This window comes from Oncorhynchus mykiss, chromosome 3 (assembly GCF_057628025.1).
Source record: "Oncorhynchus mykiss isolate SJ-2025 chromosome 3, ASM5762802v1, whole genome shotgun sequence".
NCBI lineage: Eukaryota > Metazoa > Chordata > Actinopteri > Salmoniformes > Salmonidae > Oncorhynchus > Oncorhynchus mykiss.
This window is the reverse complement of record NC_143024.1, coordinates 26200001-26224416: the sequence shown is the minus strand read 5'-3', so window position 1 is coordinate 26224416 and position 24416 is coordinate 26200001. Positions and strand designations below refer to the sequence as shown.

At 45.8% G+C, this 24416-nt stretch overlaps 1 protein-coding gene across 16 annotated transcripts in view; it reads left to right on the top strand.

Annotated features, from left to right (window-relative positions):
* Positions 1-24416, top strand: part of LOC110510856 (kin of IRRE-like protein 1) — a 52302-nt gene that overhangs the window by 1314 nt on the left and 26572 nt on the right. The gene's annotated exons all lie outside the window — the stretch shown is intronic.

Here is a 24416-nt window from a genome sequence, read left to right as displayed (position 1 = left end):
GTGAGAGTGAGTGAAAGAGAGAGAGCACGAGACAGATAGCAAGAGAAATATAAATTAAGAGATAAAGCAGAGAGATAAAAGAGAGAAGGACAGAGAGGAAGTCTTTCTAGCCGCCTCTAGATATTCGCACTAATCTACCAGGCGAAGGATAGTAGCCTATGAGGTTGGCCGCAGGTATCACCGATCAAAATTTCTAATGAGATGTGGGGGGAAACACAGTGCTCTTTTCTGCTGAAACGAGCAACATGTATAGCCTAGTAGAGATAACCTGTGAACATTCCCCTAATGCAGCCAAGCAGACCTTAAAATGCACCAGCTAGGACTCGACCTCTCCACCCCGACACACTCCCTTTCTCGCCCCACACACCCCCTATCTCACCCATATTTCATTTATTTTTGAATGGGCTTTATATTTGAAACACAAAGTGGAATTTCATGGGGATTGAAGCGTGTGAGGAAACCACGTTATGTTGTAAGACCGCCGAAACAAGCTCCCCATCTCTTTTTTAGCCGACCTTTACATAAGTTTATCAAAAGGCGTGTGTCATTTATATTAAAATGTATACTAGCTTATTATGCAACCTGTATTTGTAGTTTATCAGACAACACTATTGTATTATTAATCTATATCGAAAGTAACAAGTAACAATGTAGCCTATAAAGTTGAATCAGACCTCACTCAGCCGAAAGTCCAGACCAAATAGGTTTACGAGGGGGGACAGCTAGGCTATGTCTTGTTGTAAGTGCATAAACAGCCATGGGGTTGGATTTGAGACGGTTTTTAAACACAAGTCTCCAATTAATAATTCCATAGCCAAACGCAGCTAGGTGGAAAAGGTTGCACCACCACTGGGCTACACAAAAAAGGTCAATAATGAAACGATCTAGAAATAAAGAAAATGTCTATTAAAGGCAGCCAACAGACCCCGGGCATGGTGCAATGATTTTTCTTTTATCTGTCCAACCGCTCGTTTGTGTTATTTTTTCGTGAGGACTTCAGCCACTAGGGGCAATCGTCTGATGGGAGTCAACATTGTCGTGTCTATCGTTTGTGCAGTGGCCTTTGCCAATGATAGTTTACTATAACTGTCGCTGTACTTATACGTCTCTTCAATGTCCAATTAGTGTGCCTCTTAGGAAAGGAGGTTTCACATTCAACTGTTCTAAACAATGGGTCTGTCTTTTGATAGGCTACTCATTTTGGCTGTGTGTGCATGTGTTTTTTAAAAATTTATTTTATTTTATTTAACTAGACAAGTCAGTTAAGAACAAATTCTTATTTTCAATGACGGCCTAGGAACAGTGGGTTAACTGCCTGTTCAAGGGCATAATGACAGATTTGTACCTTGTCAGCTCGGGGGTTTGAACTTGCAACCTTCCGGTTACTAGTGTTATTATGTGCTAGAAAATCAGTTTATGTGGACTTTGAATGGTTATGCAATATCAACATGCCTGAATATAATATAAGTAAAACCCATATAGAGCAAATAAAACCTCTAGGGTACTTTTTCCATAGTTACAGCACAGCAGGCAATATCGGCTATTGCGTTATTCTGTAAGAATACATAATCCTTTATTAATCCCGCAGAGAGGAAATGTGATTGCACCAGCCAAAACATACATCATTCTGTATGGATAGTAAACAACAATGGCCCCTTTGATTGAGTGAGACCACTGTCATAGAAAATGTACATTTAAAGTCGGAAGTTTACATACACTTAGGTTGGAGTCATTAAAACTCGTTTTTCAACCACTCCACAAATTTCTTGTTAACAAACTATAGTTTTGGCAAGTCGGTTAGGACATCTACTTTGTGCATGACACAAGTAATTTTTCTAACTATTGTTTACAGACAGATTATTTCACTTATAATTGTATCACAATTCCACTGTATCACAATTCCAGTGGGTCAGAAGTTTACATACGCTAAGTTGACTGTGCATTTTAAACAGCTTGGAAAATTCCAGAAAATTATGTCATGGCTTTAGAAGCTTCTGATAGGCTTATTGACATCATGTGAGTCAATTGGAGGTGTGCCTGTGGATTTATTTCAAGGCCTACCTTTAAACTCAGTGCCTCTTACCTTGACATCATGGGAAAATCAAAAGAAATCAGCCAAGACCTCAGAAAATAATAGTAGACCTCCACAAGTCTGGTTCATCCTTGGGAGCAATTCCCAAACACCTGAAGGTACCACGTTCATCTGTACAAACAATAGTACGCAAGTATAAACACCATGGGACCACACAGCCGTCAACAGAAAGGACCATGTGAAGATGCTGGAGGAAACAGGTACAAAAGTATCTATATCCACAGTAAAACAAGTCCTATATCAACATAACCTGAAAGGCCGCTCAGCAAGGAAGAAGCCACTGCTCCAAAACTGCCATAAAAAAGCCAGACTACGGTCTGCAACTGCACACGGGGACAAAGATCATACTTTTTGGAGAAATGTCCTCTGGTCTGATGAAACAAAAATAGAACTGTTTGGCCATAATGACCATCATTATGTTTGGAGGAAAAAGGGAGAGGCTTCCAAACAGAAGAACAACATCCCAACCATGAAGCACGGGGGTGGCAGCATCATGTTGTGGGGGTGCTTTGCTGCAGGAGTGACTGGTGCACTTCACAAAATAGATGGCATTATTTTACTAGGCAAGTCAGTTAAGAACAAATTCTTATTTTCAATGACAGCCTAGGAACTGCCTGTTCAGGGGCAGAATGACAGATTTGTACCTTGTCAGCTCGGGGATTTGAAGTCTCTAACCACTAGGCTACCCTGCCACCCCATTATGAGGAAGCAACATCTCAAGACATCAGTCAGGAAGTAAAAAATTGGTCGCAAATGGGTCTTACAAATGGACAATGACCCCAAGAATATTCCCAAAGTTGTGGCAAAATGGCTTAAGGACGACAAATTCAAGGTATTGGAGTGGCCATCACAAAGCCCTGACCTCAATCCTATAGAAAATGTGTGGGCAGAACTGAAAAAGTGTGTGCGAGCAAGGAGGCATACAAACCTAACACAGTTACACCAGCTCTGTCAGGAGGAATGGGCCAAAATTCACCCAACTTATTGTGGGAAGCTTGTGGAAGGCTACCCGAAACAACATTTGATCCAAGTTAAACAATTTAAAGGCAATGCTACCAAATACTAATTGAGTGTATGTAAACTTCTGACCCACTGGTATGTGATGAAAGAAATAAAAGCTGAAATAAATAATTCTCTCTAATATTATTCTGACATTTCACAATCTTAAAATAAAGTGGTGATCCTAATTGACCTAAGACAGGGAATTTTTACTAGGATTAAATGTCAGGAATTGTGAAAAACTGAGTTTAAATGTATTTGGCTAAGGTGTATGTAAACTTTTGACTTCAACTGTATATTTTCATACCCAACCCCTCGTTGCTCTATTTTTATGCATGTGTGTTGTTGTTTCCAGTTTCCACGCCTTTAAACAAACATTTCCTTGGTTTTGGTGTATTATTAACGCCGGCTTTGATTCGGCTCTAGATAAAGGCTTCAAATCCCCCGACCCCTCGGATTCAGAGGATCTTACTTCTTCCAATTAACATTGAGCATCCAGGAGTAAAGTAAAGTGCTTTCGGTCAACGCTTCAGTAAATGAATTAAAAACAAAATGTTTATTGGCAGTTAAGCTGTGTTTTCTTCCCACTGTCTTTGATAAACGAGAGCCGAGTACAGACACATGGGGAGGCAGTAATTAAATTTAAATGTTGAATCAGAATACACAACGTTGTCACACTGACACCCACTCTCCTCTGGGAGGAGAAGAGAGAGGAGATGGAGATGGAACGCCTGCTGGAACTGGAACACAAGCACAAACAGACTTTTCCCTCCTAAAGAATTGTCAACGAGGATCGGGAAATACAGTATTCCCCTAACTATTGACTGTGAGGAGCACAAACAAACAACAGCAGAGTTCCAGGGTCCTCGTGGATCCATTCCTGACTAACAAACACCACAAATGGCAAACAAACTGTAATGTTCCATTTGTCATGGTAGAGTAGTCATAGATTTACCTTGTGTCTGTCACGCATGTTTTTCTCATCAGATCATCAGAGAGAGGGGAGGGTTAGAGGGGACCGGGTGTAAGATGACACCAGCAGCAGAACAATTCCTTGACAGACAGACAGCAGCTGGATGGGGAGGGGCAGCAGCCAGCATGGTTCACAGGCTGCAACACAGACAGACACACACACACGCACACACACACACACACACACACACACACACACACACACACACACACACACACACACACACACACACACACACACACACACACACACACACACACACACACACACACACACACACACACACACACACAGTCCCAGAAAACTTGGTTGTTCAATGCTTGTTCACCCATCCATATGTATGTCCTCTCTGTGGCCCTCCTCTGCAGCAGGAGCAACGGCAGCATCTATCCGTCATTTGCTTTCTCAGAATGTCCCCTGGCTTCCCACTGGAATTGGATTCCACCCTGGATCAGTATTCTGAGTAATCTTCAATGAGCTCTTTTTTGGAACCTTTAGCTTTGGTTTGCTGAGTCTCATAGGGCCAAGTTCAAAGGCTGGGAGCTGAGATCACACGTTTCCCTCGCTGCTTTTTCCTCAAGTCCTGGCTGTCGCCACTTGTGTCTAAACCCAGTGAAGCACCCTGAAAATGCATTACCATCACCATCCTCCTCTGAACTTGCCCAGTGAGGGGAATGTTTTGTGGGGCATTAGTAAGTCTAGTAGAACTCATCTACACACAAACAAACACAGCCTTCCACCATGGATATACTGTAAATACAGAATGAGGCCTAGACAGGCACCATAAGAGGAACATATATCTTTGCCTCCTTGACCCCCCCCCCCCCCTCCCCCTTTCCCATTAGCAGAGATTTGTCCTGGATCTGAGCTGTGTGGCAGAAATATTTCTGGGCGATTCGGTAGCAGGGTGGCTAGGGAGGTCTGTTTTAGGGGGACTGTGCATATTTCATGAGCCTTCGCTGCTTTGAATTCTTGTGGAGGAGTCAGGCTTGGGCGGAGTCAGCGGGGGACAGAGGAGTGTAAGGGGTTGTAGGGAGAGGGAGGAGGAGGAGTCAGGCTTGGGCGGAGTCAGCGGGGGACAGAGGAGTGTAAGGGGTTGTAGGGAGAGGGAGGAGGAGGAGTCAGGCTTGGGCAGAGTGAGTGGGGGGACAGAGGAGTGGGGGTGTAAGGGGTTGTAGGGAGAGGGGGGAGGAGGAGGAGGAGAGAGACATGACTCAGAAGTGTAACTACCAGTGTGATGATCAAGTTGACACGCGGCGGGAAAACACTAGGGAATACCATGGAGCATCATGTGTGGGGGGGGGGGAGAGTAAAATGAGAGAGAATAAGTTGGAAGGCAGAGTGGGAGAAGAGAAGCCAAGTTGAGGATGAGTGTCAGACCAGGGGTGCACAGTCACAATAGCGCTGACGCAGCAGAATCCGTCTTGTGTAGAAGTCTGTTGCATTATTTAGGAGACACACCCATGGCAAAGATATGGATGAGTTTGGCCTACTTTCATTCCCACACTAGGAGTGCTCTCTGCAATGGACCCATGGCTCAAACGGGTGGAGATTTGATTTCCAGACAGACCTCATAGACTATGGAAAGGAATAGGATTCAGGGGAGGGGGCACAAATCAAACTTTAAAAGTGGTTTTTGTTTATGGCATGAGAGCTCTTAAGATTTGTTTTGTTTTGAGTGAAATTGTAGACACTTACTCGTGAGTCACTCTGCAAGAGTTATTCCCCCCAGACCAGTACACTCAGAAAACCAACAATTCATATCCATTCCCGACCACATCTTAACCTTTTATAGAGAGCCCTCCTTTATCTGCACTTTCACTTTCCCCCAGTAACTCAGAACTGACTCATCCGAAGGTACTAACAGGCAAACCAACAGACATACATACAGACAGACAGACAGACAGACAGTGATATAGACATACGTAGAAATACAGTCTTACAAGGGTGCAGCGGGGAGAAGCTATAACAATGGGTTACTGTCTTCCAGCCCCAAGACATGTTCATGCACACTGGCATTGTCTTCTTCCTCGGACCTCGCCTCCTTGACAAACAGCACAATGACCCCTGGGGTCTTCCTCACTCATCTTTGGCCCACAATCCCCCCAACCCCCATCCCCTCAACAACTTTGCTGTGTACAGAGGCAGAAATTGGTGGGATAATATAAACAATGGGGCTTCATAAAACAAGCTCTGTCTCTCTAATCAGCTTTGCCATGCGGAGAAACAGAGATAAAGAACTTGGCATTGTGTCCAGGGGCCTTGTTATCAGCTGTTAGCTACTTCACTGGATGTGGTTGATGGCACGGCTCAACACAACAGGGAAGGCCTTGTGTTGTGTGGGCAGCCAGGCAAGATATGCTGGAGCTGTACTACCAGCTGGGGCACTTGGCCACTTCCATCCCTGTCTTTGTCTCTCTCTCTCTCGCTTCCTCTCTCTTCGCTCTATTTTCTCCCCCTCTTTTCATTCCCTCTCTCTCTCTCTCTGCTCTCTCTCTCTCTAACTCTGTTTCTCTAACTCTCACTGCTCTCTCCTTCCCTTACTTCTCTCCTTGTCTCTGTCTTTGCACGTCCTCACCTCTGTTTCCCTCCGGGGCAGAGGAAGATCCTTGCAGGAAGTGACACATAAAGACAGGGACAATGGAGGGGCTGTGTCAGCTTCCTCCAAATAACTGGTCCATCCACACACACATGCCGTCCGGCCCCTCAGCCTCTCAGCCCAGGGCCCCTACCAGTCCTACAACATTCCCACTCCCATCCACTGCCAGCAGATTACTGGGCTCTATTATCACCCACTGATTAGAACACAGTAGGGAGAGAGCAGAGGCTGTGTACTCTCTGCATTCTCCTCCTCCAAACAATGGTACAGCGAGAGGGAACCCTGGGTTAATTCTTTACAAATCATTAAAACAGAGCCCAGAGGGAGAGAGTAGAGCAGTAGCACAGCCTGTGTTCAAACAGTAGCAAGCCAGCCAGCTATTTTAGTGAAAGAAATTGTAGTACATTTTTTTGGGGGGGGGGGGGGTATCACATCTTTCTAGAGATATGTATCACAATTTGGCAAGACCTCCAACCTAAGAAACCCAGAGCGCATAGAGAGAGCTCCAACATACTAGACCAAGCTTTCGTTTTTATTTTCCAATCAATTCCTGCCCTCCAAGACAAGAATTTCCTATCTCCTGCCGAGGCACAGAAACCAACAGCAAATTGAAATGTATCTCCCATGTTGCAGCAATATCTGGGCCTATGTTATCTTCACTAGCCGTGTTCCTCAACCTTCTTATAAAGATTGTCATGTTGGGGGGTGTTTCTGGCAGCTGGGATGGGACTGAGGGGGAAAAACCCATTCGGTTATGAATCCCGTGAGAAGCTATTTATTTGTCTATCTATATATTTTCTACTTATTTATCTATTTTTATTCCCCGCTCGATCCGTTCTTGAGATGCGGCCCGATTTTCAGTGGCTCCGCTTGAGCAGAACGACGTTAATATCATGTGGCCATTGTGTGCTATTTTGGAGAGTTGTTGTGTGTGCACGTCCATAAGTGACTCATGAAGAGCTTATCAAAGCAACGCCCTAAACTATGTGTTGCTCATAGTACACACACACACACACACACACACACTAAGACAGGGGGTCAAGGGCATGCATTGGGGCAGAGGATGATGAGCTGAGATGAGTGTTTCCCGTCTTTGGGGCTATGTGCCCTTTATGGAGTGGTTAGTCAAAGCCCGACTGTCTAATTAATGACGCTCTATCTCTCAGGATGTCATGTCTCCACCCAACTCAACCCAACCAGGGGGAAATGAATGCACTCAAGGAAACAAGCGATGGCCTGGCTGGGCTGCGCAGACATTACAGAGACCAGAGGGTTGAGTGCGTGAAGGAAGAAAACTTCCATAAATCCCCTGGGCTTCAGGTCCCCTCTTTCCCCTCTCTCTGTCTCCTTCTTTCTTTCTTTCTCTGTCTTTCTTTCTTTCTCCTCCTCAAACAAAGAGCTCCATCTTCCTGCTTCCTGCCAGTTTAAACTGACAGGAATCTGAGGGCAAATATTGTGATAGTGACTCAACCGTTAACAAAAATACTGGGCTCGGCGGCCGGGAAAGGAGACCGCTTCTTAAACTCTCTTCTCCTCCTTCTTCTCTCAGTGAGAAACGTAGGTCTCTGCCTCACGGTGTTGTTTTGAGAGGCAGACAGCTGGGTGAAGGGTTGGCGGAAAGTGTAGCAATTTTTTTTTCTCCCCCTTCTCCTCCAGCAGGGAATTTAGAGCAAGGCTTTGAAACTCTCCGTGGGAGGCCGCTAGGAAAGCCAGCAAATTTGCTATCAACTGAGGGGTGTCAGTCAAAGCTCATCGATCAGGCTTTTAACTGCGGCTCCCTCAATGTCCAAACATGGTAATTTTATCGAGCTGTGTTGGAGAGGAGAGGCACGGTGAGGAGTGGGGCGACAGCCGGGGGCGGCGGAGGGTTTGGGGGATAGGGGTGAGAGTCAGTAGGTGGGTAAGGTGGGTCTCCAACTTCTGTGGTGATGAAAAGCAGGAGCTTCACACAGAGAGGCATTGGAGATCCTCTGGACAGGGGGTTGGGAGGAGATGTTTGTCTGAGCAGAGAGACAGAGAAAGAGAGCTGTGCCTCGGCCGGGGGAGGAGGGAGGGGAGAGAGAGAGACACAGAGAGGGAGAGAGAGAAAGAGAGGGGGGTCAGAAGGATTTACTGCCAGCAGCTTAGCATTAAAGGTAATGTATATGCTTGTATTGGTGGAAAGCGAACCTGTGTTTTTCTCCCAGCACAGGGTAGCTAAAAGAATAACAAAGATGTAACTGAAGTAAGAATCCAGGGTGGAAGAATTGAAAGGGGTTGTTTCAACGCCTCAGGGCGAAACATTACATCCTGAGGTATCCCTTTGCCATGAAGATGGACTTAAGACACAGAATATTTTTTGAAGAAGGGGTTTTGTGTGTGTGTGTGTGTGTGTGTGTGTGTGTGTGTGTGCGTGTGTGTGTGTGTGTGTGTGCGTGCGTGCGCGTGTGTGTGTGCACGTGTATGTGCGCATGCGTGCGTGTGTGTGTGGGTGGGTGAGGTGTCGGAGAGGTGAATCTGAACCCACTTCCAAAACTATCTCAGTTTATGAGGTAGTGCTAAATAATGAATGGGCCGTGGCCTTTCCTGATCCTGACTACATTCCAGTAGAATTCCAGCAGGGTTAGGGTCTGGAGAGCTAAGTGACAGGGGCGAACCCTATACACCTCTACACCCCTGCACCCCCGCCAGGAGACAGCAGCAGTCCCTCCTAGGGTTGCACCAATCTGGTAACTCCTTAAAAGGAGGAGGAGCGGGAAGAACTGATTGTTCCCTCCACAGATTGGGCTACTACGCCCTTCTGCTACAGGATGATGTCTGTTTGCTTTTGAAAGTCCCAGCCATGGTGTATGGAACGCTCTGGAGGATAGGGGAGGAAGGAGGAAGGGGGGTGTCAATAGAGACAACAGCAAGGATAGAGGTAAGGGAGAAGCAGAGATAGAAAGGGGAGAAAGAGAGAAAGGGAGTGAGAGAGGGAGAGTGTTTCAGACACATACACAATAGGGATGACATTGCCTAAGATGATGTGAGTGTGAATCCAGTGTCAGTCTATGACAGATGATATAGCCTGCTATTGATAGGATAGTTGGGCTGGAGGGAGGGAAGGAGAGAGTATAGATACTGCAGGTTTTCAGGGAGTTTCCAAACAGAGACAGATAGAGCAGGAGATAACATTGGAGGAGAGAGGAGTGGACGGAGGGAGGGAGAGGGCGATGAGACGCAGAGTTCCAGGCTGCATCCATCATGTGGTTTGGTGCAGGAGCCATTTCTACCCATTGTTCTCCATCATTTGTTTTCTCAGGGCTCTGCTGAGGGGGGGTTTAGCCATTTGTTTGTGCGCTAATTGCGTAAGTGAGACAGCATAATTAGACGTAAAGATAAACAGACAAAGGCAGAGAAGAGCGATAGATAGCCACAGGGAGATAGATACAGAGGTGCAGATGAAATTAGATGTGTAGACGACGGAAATGTCCCTCTCCATTTCAACGTTCAAGGCTGCCAAGAAGGAGGAGGAGGATGAGTAGGGGTGTGGTATAAAGTACAGGAGACAGAGAGAGACGGAATGATAATGGATGAGAGAGAGGAGGAGAGAGAAGATGTCTTCACAGCCTGCACTTTGAGGCGCAGCCCAATGCTGCCTAAAAAGTCACCCCATTTGATGCGGGGAGAGGGGGAGGGGAGGGGATAGAGAGGGAGAGAGAGAGCAAGGGGAGATGAGGAAGGAGAGAGAGGGAGAGAAAGAGTAGGAGAGAGAAAGATTAACACTCTGAAGGAGAAGAGAGAGGAGAGGGAGAGAGAGAGGGAGGGGGGGGGGACGAGAGGGAAACAGAGAGCAAGAGATCGTCTCTCCTCCAGATCAAAGGCAGTGTCTGGTCCCTGGAAGTGCCTGTTTGTTTTCAGTTGTTTGGGAGGGTCTCCAACCTCCATGTGTGAGGCCACAGGGCCCTGCTCCTGTCTCCGTCAGACACAGCCCTGACACACACACACAAATCTGACACACACACACACACAACCCTGACACACACACACACAACCCTGACACACACAAACACACACTGTTTTATCTCTGTTTCATACACCTCAAACACAGCCACCTGCCAAACCATCACTAAGAAGACACAGCACACACTCTCTGGCACTGCTATACACACACCCCAGCACCACTACACAAACCCCGACACCACTTTACACACACCCTGGTTTGTGAGTGTGTGAGGTTGAGGAGGTGGGGAACATGTGGAGCAGTAAGCTGCAGGCAGACAACAGAAGAGCAGCAAGTCCTCAGTCTGTCCTTCAACTTGTTCAATGGAGAGATGTCTGGAGTGAGATGATTACAGGTTACTGTCTGAAACTACAGCCCAAGACTAATCAGTCTGGGGAAGATCGTTTGTGAAAAACCTGCAGCTCCTGTTATACTTTCAGGGCCGGATTAAGAAATCTAATTGGGAGTTGTTGAGAAAAACTGTTTCTATTGGTTCTACAGACAGACTAGTCTTCTCTTTTCAGCAGTAGCCATTTTTTTTTACAAACAGCATATTTTTCCCTTAATTGTACTTTGAAATCTGCAAAACGCAAACCGACAGCTGCAACCATCCATAGAAATATAATCCATAGATGCTAGTTCCCATTCAAGTCAGGACTGGTATCCATTGCTAGTGTACCCATGAGTTTAATAGTAAAATTGCCAGGGTAAGAGGTTACAATATCCCTCTATGGATTATATGTCTATGGCCACAATGCAACAAGCTGTATATTTGACGTGCATACTGCCAAACTGCAGCCTTCCTGACTGTAGGCACACTGGTAACTTCCAAACACTTGAGTAAATGCATTTTCCTGGCAAAGTTTAAGTCCACATGTAGAATCTATGCCAAGGAGCATTCAATCTGTTCTGGCAGCTCATGCTGGCCCAACACCCTTATAAGACACACACTGTTAAATAAAGGTTAATTAAAAATCAAATACACTTTATGTTGGTGTTTCCTATATTTTGGCAGTTACTTGTATGTGCTTGTGATAAAACGTAATCCACAGTTATATGTTTTATAAACTATTGATCCACTATGGGTAAATGATGCTCTCTGGTGTTTTTGAACATTGAGAGTGGTCTCCTGTGTTGTTGGGTATTTTGTGTGTGTGTGTGTGGGGGGGGGGGGGGTTATTGAGAGACTGACAGTATTTCTGGTGTTATTTGAGAACTATTGAATGACTGTACCAAGCCGTCACAGTTGTTTATCTTTTAACACAGTGACAGTGCTGGCAGTTTGAAGTTGCTCGTAGTGCACTAGATAGACATAAAGTGGTCATATTGGGGTTCTGAAAAGCCTGGGTCCAGTCACGACTCCAGTGTGTGTGTGTGTGTATGTGTGTATGAGAGATGGTTTCTGCATGTATGTGTGTGAGTGAGGGTGCACGTGCGCCCGAGCGCATGCTCCGTCCTCCTGACTCTGCGTGGGTGTGTCCAGGAGTGTCACCCGCTCTTTCAGAGCTCTGGCGCAGGGAAGGAAGATAAATGGGACATTAATGGAACCACTCAATCACAGGCTACTTAAAAAAAGCTGACCATAGACTGTGGGGCAATCAGTCCTACTCCGAGGCCCATTCAGTCTGCGTTCAGCCTGGGCTCGAGGAGGGCGGTTCTGGGTCCTTCAAACTCTGGATTAGCCATTCACTGCTCCATAGACCACGGCCTAACTGCCTTACACTGCCTAACTGACTGAGCAGTCCTTTAGAAAGACCATAGGGGCTGGAGAGAGTGATCGCTCTCTTAAAAAATAGCTCTGATTGTTCTTGGAGGTCTTTAAAAGCCAGTTAGATTTGTGCTCCTTTGTCTTGCACCTCCGGGAGTTAGTGACTACTAATAGTGATTATGTTGTGTGAAGGTTTTGTTTGGTGTGTGCTTTTGATTTTTGTTCGGTTTAGTTAACAGCGGATATGTTTTTTAAGTGGTGCATGGTTTTCTTAGTGTCACGAAAACTCCCTCTCCGGCCTCTAGGTCATCAGGCTGCTGATTATCCCGCACACCTGTCACCATCGTCAAGCACAACAGCGCCTCATGACACTCACCTGGACTCCATCACCTCCTTGATTATCCTCCCTATATCTGTCCCTCCCCTTGGTTCTTTCCTCAGGTGTTATTGATGTTTTCATGTTGGTGCGTAGTGTAGTGTTACGTGTTTCTTGTGTAATTTATTAAAACACTCACTCCCTGAACTTGCTTCGCGACTCTCAGCACACTAGTTACACTTAGGTGAGAACAGGAATGAATGGGGAGGGAAAATCTATGGTTCTTCAGCTGTGCCGTAGGAGCATGACGGTTGCTTTAATGGTGTGAAAATGAACGGTGGCCATGTCAATTCCACCTTTACCTCTGGGGTCAATTCGGAACTGTTGCTTCTGATTCATTTCCTGTAGCTTTGATTAGAAAGGCACGGTGGTCTAGAAAAGCCTTTTCACACTTACCGCCGGGGGTACGGAAGAGGAAGCTGCCATCTTGTGTGAAACATGAACTGTGTTGGCCAACACCACAAAGGTACAAACACAACACTGGGGTCAAAATGTTCCCCCTCTCTGCACCATACAACCAACCACTCTTTAATTTCTTCTCTCTCTCTCCCTCCCTTCTGGGTAATGTGTTAACGAGCAACAGCTTCTCCGAATACCCATAACATTAGTGTGTGCGTGTGTGTTTTCACACCAATTAATGAATCGCTTTGCGAGGCTGTTGAGGTGACGACGGCTTGTCTCTTGCCGGCGCGCGGGTGGGTGTGTTTCTTCCCCCTTTCTCTCTCCCGTGTTAGACTGTTCTCTCTCCCGTGTTAGACCGCGAGTGTGCCTGTGATGGCAGGGTCCTCTCTGACACTTTACATTAATTAGCCCTCTCTGTAATTAGCGCAGGGGGACGAGTGGGAACATGAGAGACCTGAACACAAGCCCAATCAGAGGGGCCAACGGGTTTGATTCAACGTCAGTGAGAAAGTTCACACATATGTAGAATTCCTGGCTCGACTCGGACAAACTGCGTTTTCACACTCAAATTAGCAGGGATGTGGATTGGGAAGATTGGACTCTTGAGAGGAAAAAATAAGACCCTTTTCGTTATCCTGACTTGTTTTTGAGTTTGGTGACCATTAATATAAAACCAGACTCCCTCTCTCTCGTTCTCTTTCCTCTCCTCCTCCACACTAGCCCTTCCTCCTGGGGCACTGCAGAACAATTATTTTGCTCTCCTCCCTCTCAATCCCTCCCTCTCACTCCAGATAATTCAATCTGTCCAATATCAAATAATCTTCCCCAATTTTTCAGCCCATTTTAACCTTATCGCTCAAACAGCCGCCTCTAGGGGGTGAGTCTCGTTCCACCTTGTTAAAAGAGAAGGGGAGAGAAAGAGAGAGAACCCGGGAAAGGGGGATGACAAATAGCTCTCTGAGGAGTGGTTTGAGAAGCTTCTGTTTGCCATTCTCACAGGCAATATGTGAAAGAGCCGGCAAAGATAGAGAAAGGGGGGGGGGGGGGGGGGGAACCAGAGAGGAAAAAGAGAGGATGGAGGGAATATTAGTGAAAGGGTGGGGGATGAGTGTAGGCTAGGAGATGAAAGTAAAGTTGGCCTGGTGTTACCACTCTACTCTAACTTGTGTCCCACAGCACTGTATAACACGCCCCTCTACAAGGTCTCCCCCATTCAGAATTACAATCCAATAAGGTGGCCTCCTGTTGGTCTTTGTTCCCCCATAGTGTTTACCCTGTCCTCCGGCTCCACTCGCTGCCTAATCTACCCAAGAGCTGAATGGCAGTAGGTCAGGGACAAGAGTAGGGACAGAGCCGAAGGAGGGAGGAGAGGGGTGAGGGAGGGAAGACGGGAGGGAGGGAGGTGGAGTAAAGGGTTAATTTTTCCTTCTCTCAATATTTTTCTCCACCATTCCATTCTTTGGGTTGTTTCCCACTCTCCGGTTCTCCCACTCTCCTTCCTCCTCTTTTCTTTTCACTTTTAATCTGTCTGCTTGATTGTTCTAAGCTGCTTTCAGCCGGCCCATGGGAGAGCTGGAGGTCTGGAGTCTGTTTTAATTCTGATTTAAAAGAAGCCTTTCTCAAGAAAGGAGATGTAAGAGTAGGCCAGGCTGAGGAGAGTGAAGGAGTGGAGGTGGGACAGATTGCATGGCGGTGGTGGAATAGGATGGGAGGCAGAGAGGTGGCTTCAGCAAACCCCAAAAGTCACGGAAATAGAAAAAGATAAATGCCACACAATCTCTCTTTCCAATCTCCTCTCTCTCTTGTGCTTAAACACACACACATACGCACTCGCAGGCATTGGGCTGGTTTAAGCCAAATGGGATATTTTTTCTCCTATCTGTAATCAAGCGGCACAATCTATATACAGTAGATTGATCTCAACTTCCTGTGATTCATACCATATCCTGTGGAGACGATATGGCCAGCTGAGAGGGTTATCTCCACGCTCTGTCTAATGATCGATAATCTCCCCGGATGGCTTTAAGAGCCTGCAACGCTCCACTTGTTTATCAGTGCCACAAACCAGGGTCCACAGACAGATGAACTGTGAACTGCAAATGAAAAAAATTATAAATCAGTATTTGCAGAGAGAGAAGAGAGATAGCCGTTTGGCATAATTGCACTAGCTAAAACTTTTTGGCTGCTGTGTGGAGTGGACAGTCATGGTGTGTGTAGATAGTGGTCCATTTCCCTGATTGATGGGGTTATACTTGGTTGGCAATGTCACCGTTGTGGACACTCTGGACATCCTTGTTAGACACTTAATTTAAAGGCCTTATCGCACTGAGACACAGTGAGATTCTCCCAATATAAGTTTGGACATCAAAGATACTGGCACTGGCACCAAGACTCTATTCATTACTGCAGCCAGGCAGATAGGCGAGCTGCAGGGCAATGTGTGTGTGCTTGTGTGTCTCTCTCTCTAGTTCTCTCTCTTTGTGTGAGTGTTTTCTCTGTTTGCATCTCTGTGTGTTTGTTTGTGTCTCTTCCTTTGTGTATGTGTTTGAGTGTGAGTGGTGAAATAGTCACACATCTGTCCCTCAACTAACAACCCCCCCCCCCCCCCTCCAGAAAATGGAGTGACACAATGAAGTGGTTAAGTTTATCAAGCCACCAGCTTTGCTCAGGCAGGCAAGGTGTTAAGGGCCAGGCAGAGGTCAAGGGCCCAGCCCACATCACACAGTCAGGGACCATATGTCCAGGTCCTCCAGTCAATGGGCCAGCCCAGCCAGCAGGACAAAGACCCATTCACACCCACTGAGCTCTGAGGAAATCTGCAATTCTACGCTGCCATTAGGCCAGAAAACAGCACCAGTGAGTAAACACCAGGGATACACCGAGTTACAGATATGGAGAGAGGGGAAAGAGGGAGAGAGAGGGAATGAGAGGGAGGGGGAGAGAGGGAATGAGGGGGAGAAAGAGAGACAAAGGGTGAGAGAGCGAGAGAGAGAGAGAGAGAGAGAGAGAGAGAGCGTGGGGGCTGCAGGGAGGGTCTCTAAGGGCCCTCTGGAGAGAAGTCTGCTGCAGCCCTGTGGAAGAACAGAGAGATGGGTCCACAGCACAGGGCATCATCCTCAGCCTGCCTGTAATGCCTAATAAAGGTCCTTCTTTCTTTTTTTTTCTCTCTCTCTCTCTCTCTCTCTCTCTCTCTCTCTCTCTCTCTCTCTCTCTCAATTCAGTTCAATTCAAAGGGCTTTATTGGCATGGGAAACATATATTTACATTGCCAAAGCAAGTGAAATAGACAATAAAAAATTAACAGTAAACATGACACAACATTACATTCCAAAGGAATAGAGACACTCCAAATGTCAAATTATGGCTATATACAGTGTTGTAATGATGTGCAAATAGATAAAGTACAAAAGGGAAAATAAATCAACATAAATATGGGTTTTATTTACAATGGTGTTTGTTCTTCACTGGTTGCCCTTTTCTTGTGGCAACAGGTCAGAAATCCTGCTGCTGTGATGGCACACTGTAGAATTTCACTCAATAGATATTGGAGTTTATCAAAATTGGCTTTGTTTTCAAATTCTTTGTGGCTCACTGTGTAATCTGAGGGAGATATGTGTCTCTAATATGGTCATACATTTGCCGGAGGTCTCTCTCTCTCTCTGCCTCTCTCAATTCAATTCAATTCAAGGGCTTTATTGGCATGGGAAACATGTGTTAACATTGCCAAAGCAAGTGAGGTAGACAACATACAAAGTGAATATATAAAGTGAAAAACAACAAAAATTAACAGTAAACATTACACATACAGAGGTTTCAAAACAGTAAAGACATTACAAATGTCATATTATATATATATACAGTGTTTTAACAATGTACAAATAGTTAAAGGACACAAGATTAAATAAATAAGCATAAATATGGGTTGTATTTACAATGGTGTGTGTTCTTCACTGGTTGCTCTGCCTCTCTCTCTCTCTCTCTCTCTCTCTGCCTCTCCCTCTCTCTCTGCCTCCGTCACTCACAACTCTGTAAGGCCAGCAATAAGGCCAGCAATAAATGCCAGGAAGGATACCAAGCTGGGATGAAAGCTATTCCTCTCCTGTACAAGCTTTGAGGATATGTTTTCCTGGAGTAAGAAGAGAGGAGGTTGGGTTAAGAGAAGGGTGGAGAAGGATAGGCTTTATACAGTTATGTTGCATTTGAATGGCCCACAGTAAACCCATCCCATCATAAAATAATATTTTGTGTGTCATATCCTGTTGTGTGTGCACTATGGAATATTTGCCAGTCCCACCAGCACTGAGTAAAGTGTAGAGGGGGAGGAGAAGGGGGGGATCCTGAGGGGGGAGTAGATCACACATATTTTCTTTCACTGCAGCGATGAATATGGAAGAAAAAAGGTCAAACTTGACTGGAAACACTACAGTAGATCACAATTACAGTCCAGGCCCACATTTCATACATCAAGTCCCCGCTGTGATGTCTCATCAGCCCCTGGTCACACTGGAGAGGCCCACGCCGCACATTATCAAAGATTGATGGGGTGTCCTACTTAAAGCCAGGGGGTGGGGTGTGTGTGTGTGTGGGGACGGGACTTTGGGTTATCTGCGGGAGAGAGAAGGGGGGCATTGGGTGTTGGTTGTGTGGCCACGTGCCAGCAGTAATCGCCCAACAACTTTGCCGCCCAGTGCCTGCATAGTAGTTTGAGGTTCTGCCAGGCTCCACCATTACACAACCACATGACCACAGCCTTGATGTACTGGAGAAGTTGCAATGCCTGACGTTACAAGATCAGCACTTACAAGACAGTACTAGCTGAGTCAGGAGTTTACAGAGAAGAAGACACGAGCTGAACAAATGTTAAAAGGGTTGGCTTCACTCTTGTCTTCCGTCTCTCTCCCTCCCACCCACCTTGGAAAAACTAAACAAACTGAGTGAACAAACAGGCAGACCCTTCCCTCCAAATCCCCCTCTTTCTAATACCACACACCTCAACCCATCCCTCCATCCCTTTTCTTCCCTGCTGGCTGCCATCCTCCCCGTCTTCTTGTTCAGAGTGCTTGCTTAATAATTAATTGATTAATTAGTTCTCTCATTAATAATTTATTCATTAATCACGGCCTGCTTTTTCTAGAGGAAGCGGTGGAATCTGAAAAAAAAAGCCTGTTATCACATTTCACTTTAATTGCGCGGCTGCACTAATCAACGCTTAAAGAAATTGAGTTTCAGGAAATTCGTTTTTCCCTCCTTTCCCCCTCTTCTTCCCCAACACAAAGCAGGATGTACTGAGGTCGGCAGGTAATGTTTCCTTCCCCCTCTCTTCTCTTTATTGTACTCTGAAAGCCCTTAGTCATCTCCAATTTTAAAAGAATGTCTCAAGGCAGAAGTAATCTGATGAACGAAATCAAATTTGGCGCTTAATTAAAACTTGGCTTTTTCCTCACCTTTCCCAGAGAAAGGGGAATAGAAACGGTGGTGGCCGGTGAAACAGCGGGCATTGATGAGTAAACGACAGTTTGAAAACGGTTTGTAAGAGGACACAGGCGCTGGGGTTGTGGAGGAGAGGTCTACGTTGTTTCCCCGGGATCTATGGCTCTCCCGGGACGTCGCTGGGTCATTTGTCAGTCTCATGCACACAGAGATGTGGGGAAGAGTAGCTTAGACAAAATAAAATAATATAGCTGTGTGATACAACCGTGAGAGTGAGAATGAGTAAAAAGCATTGTGAAATGGTTTAATTACATTCATGTTTATCCCTGTTGGATACACAGTTCACACACAAGTCATTTTCTCCCTCTGAAGCCCTCTGTCAGGTCCTGGGAAGAGAAAAAAATTCCATCTCAAATTAGAGGGAAGCTTCAACGGAATGGATGCCAATTCGACATTAACCTCTAAGCTTTATAAAGCACACACATTAAGCAGCACTAATGAGACTCTCATTGAACCAGTCTTTCTTTATTTTCAAACGCACACAAAAAAATTGCTTTGACTTCAATGTGCCGCCCCACTGTTACCGACAGAGGTTGCCTCTGCTTTATAGTTCAACAACACCAGCACACAGCACAGCAGCATCAGCAGGCAACAATAGTACTGACATGCATACATTTACAACGTTACCACCCTAATTAAAATGTAATCATAATAAAGGAAGAAAAAAAAGCACTACTTCCTATCGCGAAGAGCCAAGGGGGCCTCCACTGGGCTCAATTAGGAAGTGTAGGCCACAAATCCCTGGACTAAATTAATTGACACCCCAGGGCATTGGACCCAGAGTCCCAGTGGTGGAGTCTAAGTGGAGAATTCCTTTGTTTTCATTTCCTTTGCCTTTGAGCGAAAGTGCAAGAGAGCAAGAAAGGGGAGGAGGCACTCTAACATGATCTTTTCATTGTTTTATGGATTTTTAATCTATTGTTTAATGATTTGTTTTTGTTTACTTGCGGTTTCCTGCAGCTGGGGAGCGAAGTGAGGTGGATGTAAGAGTTGTATTTATTTTTTTGCTTGCCATTTTTGAGCAGCTAGGCTTCCCATCACATGTTGAGCACTAGTGCCATTTTATCCAGCATGTCAGCTGTTGTGTGCACACTAAACCCAGGCTTTTGCAAACGGCACAAGAAGTTAAGGATTTAAAAGCACAGTAAATTATACTGAAAGCCCTTCCAAGCAGTACTAGAGAGAAGGAGGGAGAAGAGAGAGGGAGAGACAGAGGAGAGAGAGAGAGATCGAGGGGGCGGACTGGGAGTGAGTATGACACACTGATTCAGCCAGCAGCTGTCTTGTACTGAAAACCCCAGGGGGCAAGAGGGAACCAAATGACAAGGCTGGCTCAATCAACATCTTGTCAGACTGTTGGCTGATGTGTACAGACAATTTTATACCGCCAACCCCCTCCTCTGCCCTCCTCTTTATTTTTCATGGCTTTTCATTTCCAGTCGTCGAGCCAGCCAGTCAGCTAGCCACCCCCTGTATAGTGTCAGCTCTTAGGCACTGGAGTGGAGCAGTGAATGGAATGGCAACTGTGGTATAATGACACTCAGAGAACTTCTCCTGCTCACTAGAGACACCAGAGAGAGCACAGGAAGAGTCTGTGCCAGTGTCTCTGACACACACTCCACACACACACACACACTCTCTCTCTCTCTCTCTCCGTCTTCTCTCTCTCTCTCTCTCTCTCTCTCTCTCTCTCTCTCTCTCTCTCTCTCTCTCTCTCTCTCCCCACACACACACACAAACACACACAAACACACACTCTTCACAATCCACAGACACAGACATTCCACACACACAGTATTTATCCCTTCAGCACTACTCGGACCTCTCCTCCTTTCCTCTCCACCTCTCTATCCCTCATCCACTGTGTCTGTGGTGGCAGGTGCCCAGGGAGACACAGCCGCTGCTTGCCCATGCGATCAGCTCCTCCTTGGCCCGCCTCCCTTGCAGTCCGCCTCGCCCTGATGGGAGCAGCGTGGAAATCAACGTCATGCAGGGTGACAGCACATGTGACGGACTGATTACAGCATTCCATCAATCGCCTCTTACAGCCCTGACCCTTTACAATTGAGACCTGACAGGAGACCACTTTTATGGTTATTTTTCTTTACAACCGTACAGTACCTCAGGTTTTTCACTCCAGTGTGTCTTTTCTTGTTGTTGCCTCCCGCTGTCCTGGTTCTTCTAGCACAGTGTGTTGACAAGCTGACACAAACCCTTGCAATTTTCACGCCTGGGATGGAGAAAAAGAGGGAGAGAAAGGGATAGGGAGAGAGAGAATTAGAGAGTGTGTGAATGAGAGAGAGAGAAAGAGAACAGAGAAAGAGAGAGGGACAGGGATGCTGGGTGACGATGCTGACGGGGGAGTGTGGAGAGGAGAAGGCGCTGTGTCAGAAAGAGCTAAAGAAAAGACAAATCAATAATTACTAACACCGTATATAATTCTGAAAAGGGGCTTGAAGGGGATTTATTTCAGGGATCATGGCTGACTGACTGTATAGTGTGAGAGATACACAGAGGAAGGGGAGATGGGGGAAGCTGGCGAAGAGGGTGACTTGTGGAGGGATGGACGGATGGTAGAAGAGAATGGTGGGTATGGAGGGTGTTGGGTGGTAAGGGGAGGGGGGGCAGGCGTGTGGATGGATGGGCTGATCTTCTCCGTATAAAAGAGGTCCCGGTCTGAGCCAAGAATCTTCACAATGGAAGAAAGGCTGAAAGGGGAGTCTAGGAGGATTCAACTCCAGCAAAACAGCTCTTAAAAAGCTGTTAGACTGCAATTTAGACGACAAAAATGCACAAAGGGGAGAAAAGGGGGGTTATGGGTAGAGAGATAAGAAAATTGTGTCTGGAATGCGAGGTGGAGGAGATAAGGCATTAGAGACAAGGCCAGATAAAGGGAGAGAGACAAACACAGGCATGCTTCAGCCAGGACCATGTCTGAAGACCAGAGAAGCAGTTGCAGGCGGTCACAGATTCAGCCTGTGTCTGTGTCTGGAGACTAGAGACTATGGTGGTGTTTGGGTGGTGGGTGGTATCCTCTGCTCGCTTCCCTCCAAGTCCACACAACTCCCGTAGGAGACATGGTAATGAGATTACAGCCTGGCCCAATCAGACCTGTTGACGGTAGGGAGCAGTGATGCCCGTTGTAACAAATTCTTCAGCTCAGCTGCCTAAGAATTATGTGCTGTCGTTCTACACATGCTCACATACATAGCGGGATATTTACACTTTCACACACACACATACACACGCATATACACACATACAGTGCCTTGCGAAAGTATTCGGCCCCCTTGAACTTTGCAACATTTTGCCACATTTCAGGCTTCAAACATAAAGATATACAACTGTATTTTTTTGTGAAGAATCAACAACAAGTGGGACACAATCATGAAGTGGAACGACATTTATTGGATATTTCAAACTTTTTTAACAAATCAAAAACTGAAAAATTGGGCGTGCAAAATTATTCAGCCCCTTTACTTTCAGTGCAGCAAACTCCCTCCAGAAGTTCAGTGAGGATCTCTGAATGATCCAATGTTGACCTAAATGACTAATGATGATAAATACAATCCACCTGTGTGTAATCAAGTCTCCTTATAAATGCACCTGCACTGTGATAGTCTCAGAGGTCCGTCAAAAGCGCAGAGAGCATCATGAAGAACAAGGAACACACCAGGCAGGTCCGAGATACTGTTATGAAGAAGTTTAAAGCCGGATTTGGATACAAAAAGATTTCCCAAGCTTTAAACATCCCAAGGAGCACTGTGCAAGCGATAATATTGAAATGGAAGGAGTATCAGACCACTGCAAATCTACCAAGACCTGGCCGTCCCTCTAAAATTTCAGCTCATACAAGGAGAAGACTGATCAGAGATGCAGCCAAGAGGCCCATGATCACTCTGGATGAACTGCAGAGATCTACAGCTGAGGTGGGAGACTCTGTCCATAGGACAGCAATCAGTAGTATATTGCACAAATCTGGCCTTTATGGAAGAGTGGCAAGAAGAAAGCCATTTCTTAAAGATATCCATAAAAAATGTCGTTTAAAGTTTGCCACAAGCCACCTGGGAGACACACCAAACATGTGAAAGAAGGTGCTCTGGTCAGATGAAACCAAAATTTCATGAACTTTTTTGGCAACAATGCAAAACGTTATGTTTGGCGTAAAAGCAACACAGCTGAACACACCATCCCCACTGTCAAACATGGTGGTGGCAGCATCATGGTTTGGGCCTGCTTTTCTTCAGCAGGGACAGGGAAGATGGTTAAAATTGATGGGAAGATGGATGGAGCCAAATACAGGACCATTCTGGAAGAAAACCTGTTGGAGTCTGCAAAAGACTGGGACGGAGATTTGTCTTCCAACAAGACAATGATCCAAAACATAAAGCAAAATCTACAATGGAATGGTTCAAAAATACACATATCCAGGTGTTAGAATGGCCAAGTCAAAGTCCAGACCTGAATCCAATCGAGAATCTGTGGAAAGAACTGAAAACTGCTGTTCACAAATGCTCTCCATCCAACCTCACTGAGCTCGAGCTGTTTTGCAAGGAGGAATGGGAAAAAAATTCAGTCTCTCGATGTGCAAAACTGATAGAGACATACCCCAAGCGACTTACAGCTGTAATCGCAGCAAAAGGTGGCGCTACAAAGTATTAACTTAAGGGGGCTGAATAATTTTGCACGCCCAATTTTTCAGTTTTGATTTGTTAAAAAAGTTTGAAATATCCAATAAATGTCGTTCCACTTCATGATTGTGTCCCACTTGTTGTTGATTCTTCACAAAAAGACAGTTTTATATCTTTATGTTTGAAGCCTGAAATGTGGCAAAAGGTCGCAAAGTTCAAGGGGGCCGAATACTTTCGCAAGGCACTGTATACACACACAAACACATGCAGCGAGAGACAATGAGAGGAAGACAAAAGATCCTGAGTCAAAACAAAAGGATAACCATTCAGTACAGAGAAATGGAGCTTGCATTTTGCAGCCCGATATAGAGGCCTTATCTAGACACAGCACAATAGATGGTATTTGGGGAGAGGGCTTGTTTATTCTGAGCGTGACATTTTTTTGAAAGTTGTTTTGTGTTCTTTTTTTCCTGCTTGTGTTTCCTCCCCCTCTTATTCTCTCCTTTACTGTGGAATATCCACACCAACACCCCTGAGACATAGAACACTGCTACTGTGGAATATCCACACCAACACCACTGACACATAGAACACTGCTACTGTGGAATATCCACACCAACACCCCTGAGACATAGAACACTGGTACTGTGGAATATCCACACCAACACCCCTGAGACATAGAACACTTGTACTGTGGAATATCCACACCAACACCCCTGAGACATAGAACACTGCTACTGTGGAATATCTACACCAACACCCCTGAGACATAGAACACTGGTACTGTGGAATATCCACATCAACACCCCTGAGACATAGAACACTTGTACTGTGGAATATTTACACCAACACCCCTGAGACATAGAACACTGGTACTGCCACTGGGAGATTGCCCAGTCAAGTTGAGAGTGCCCATGTTTATAGAGCCTGCTAGATCGGGGCGGTGCTCTCTAGAGCCGGACTTCAGTGGATGGGAAGAGAGGACACTCAAGATTATCCTGAAATAGAAACTGTTCCTTCCTTTACTGAGCTCAGAACCTCTTAGCCTGAGTCTCCACACACACACACACACACACACACACACACACACACACACACACACACACACACACACACACACACACACACACACACACACACACACACACACACACACACACACACACACACACACACACACACACA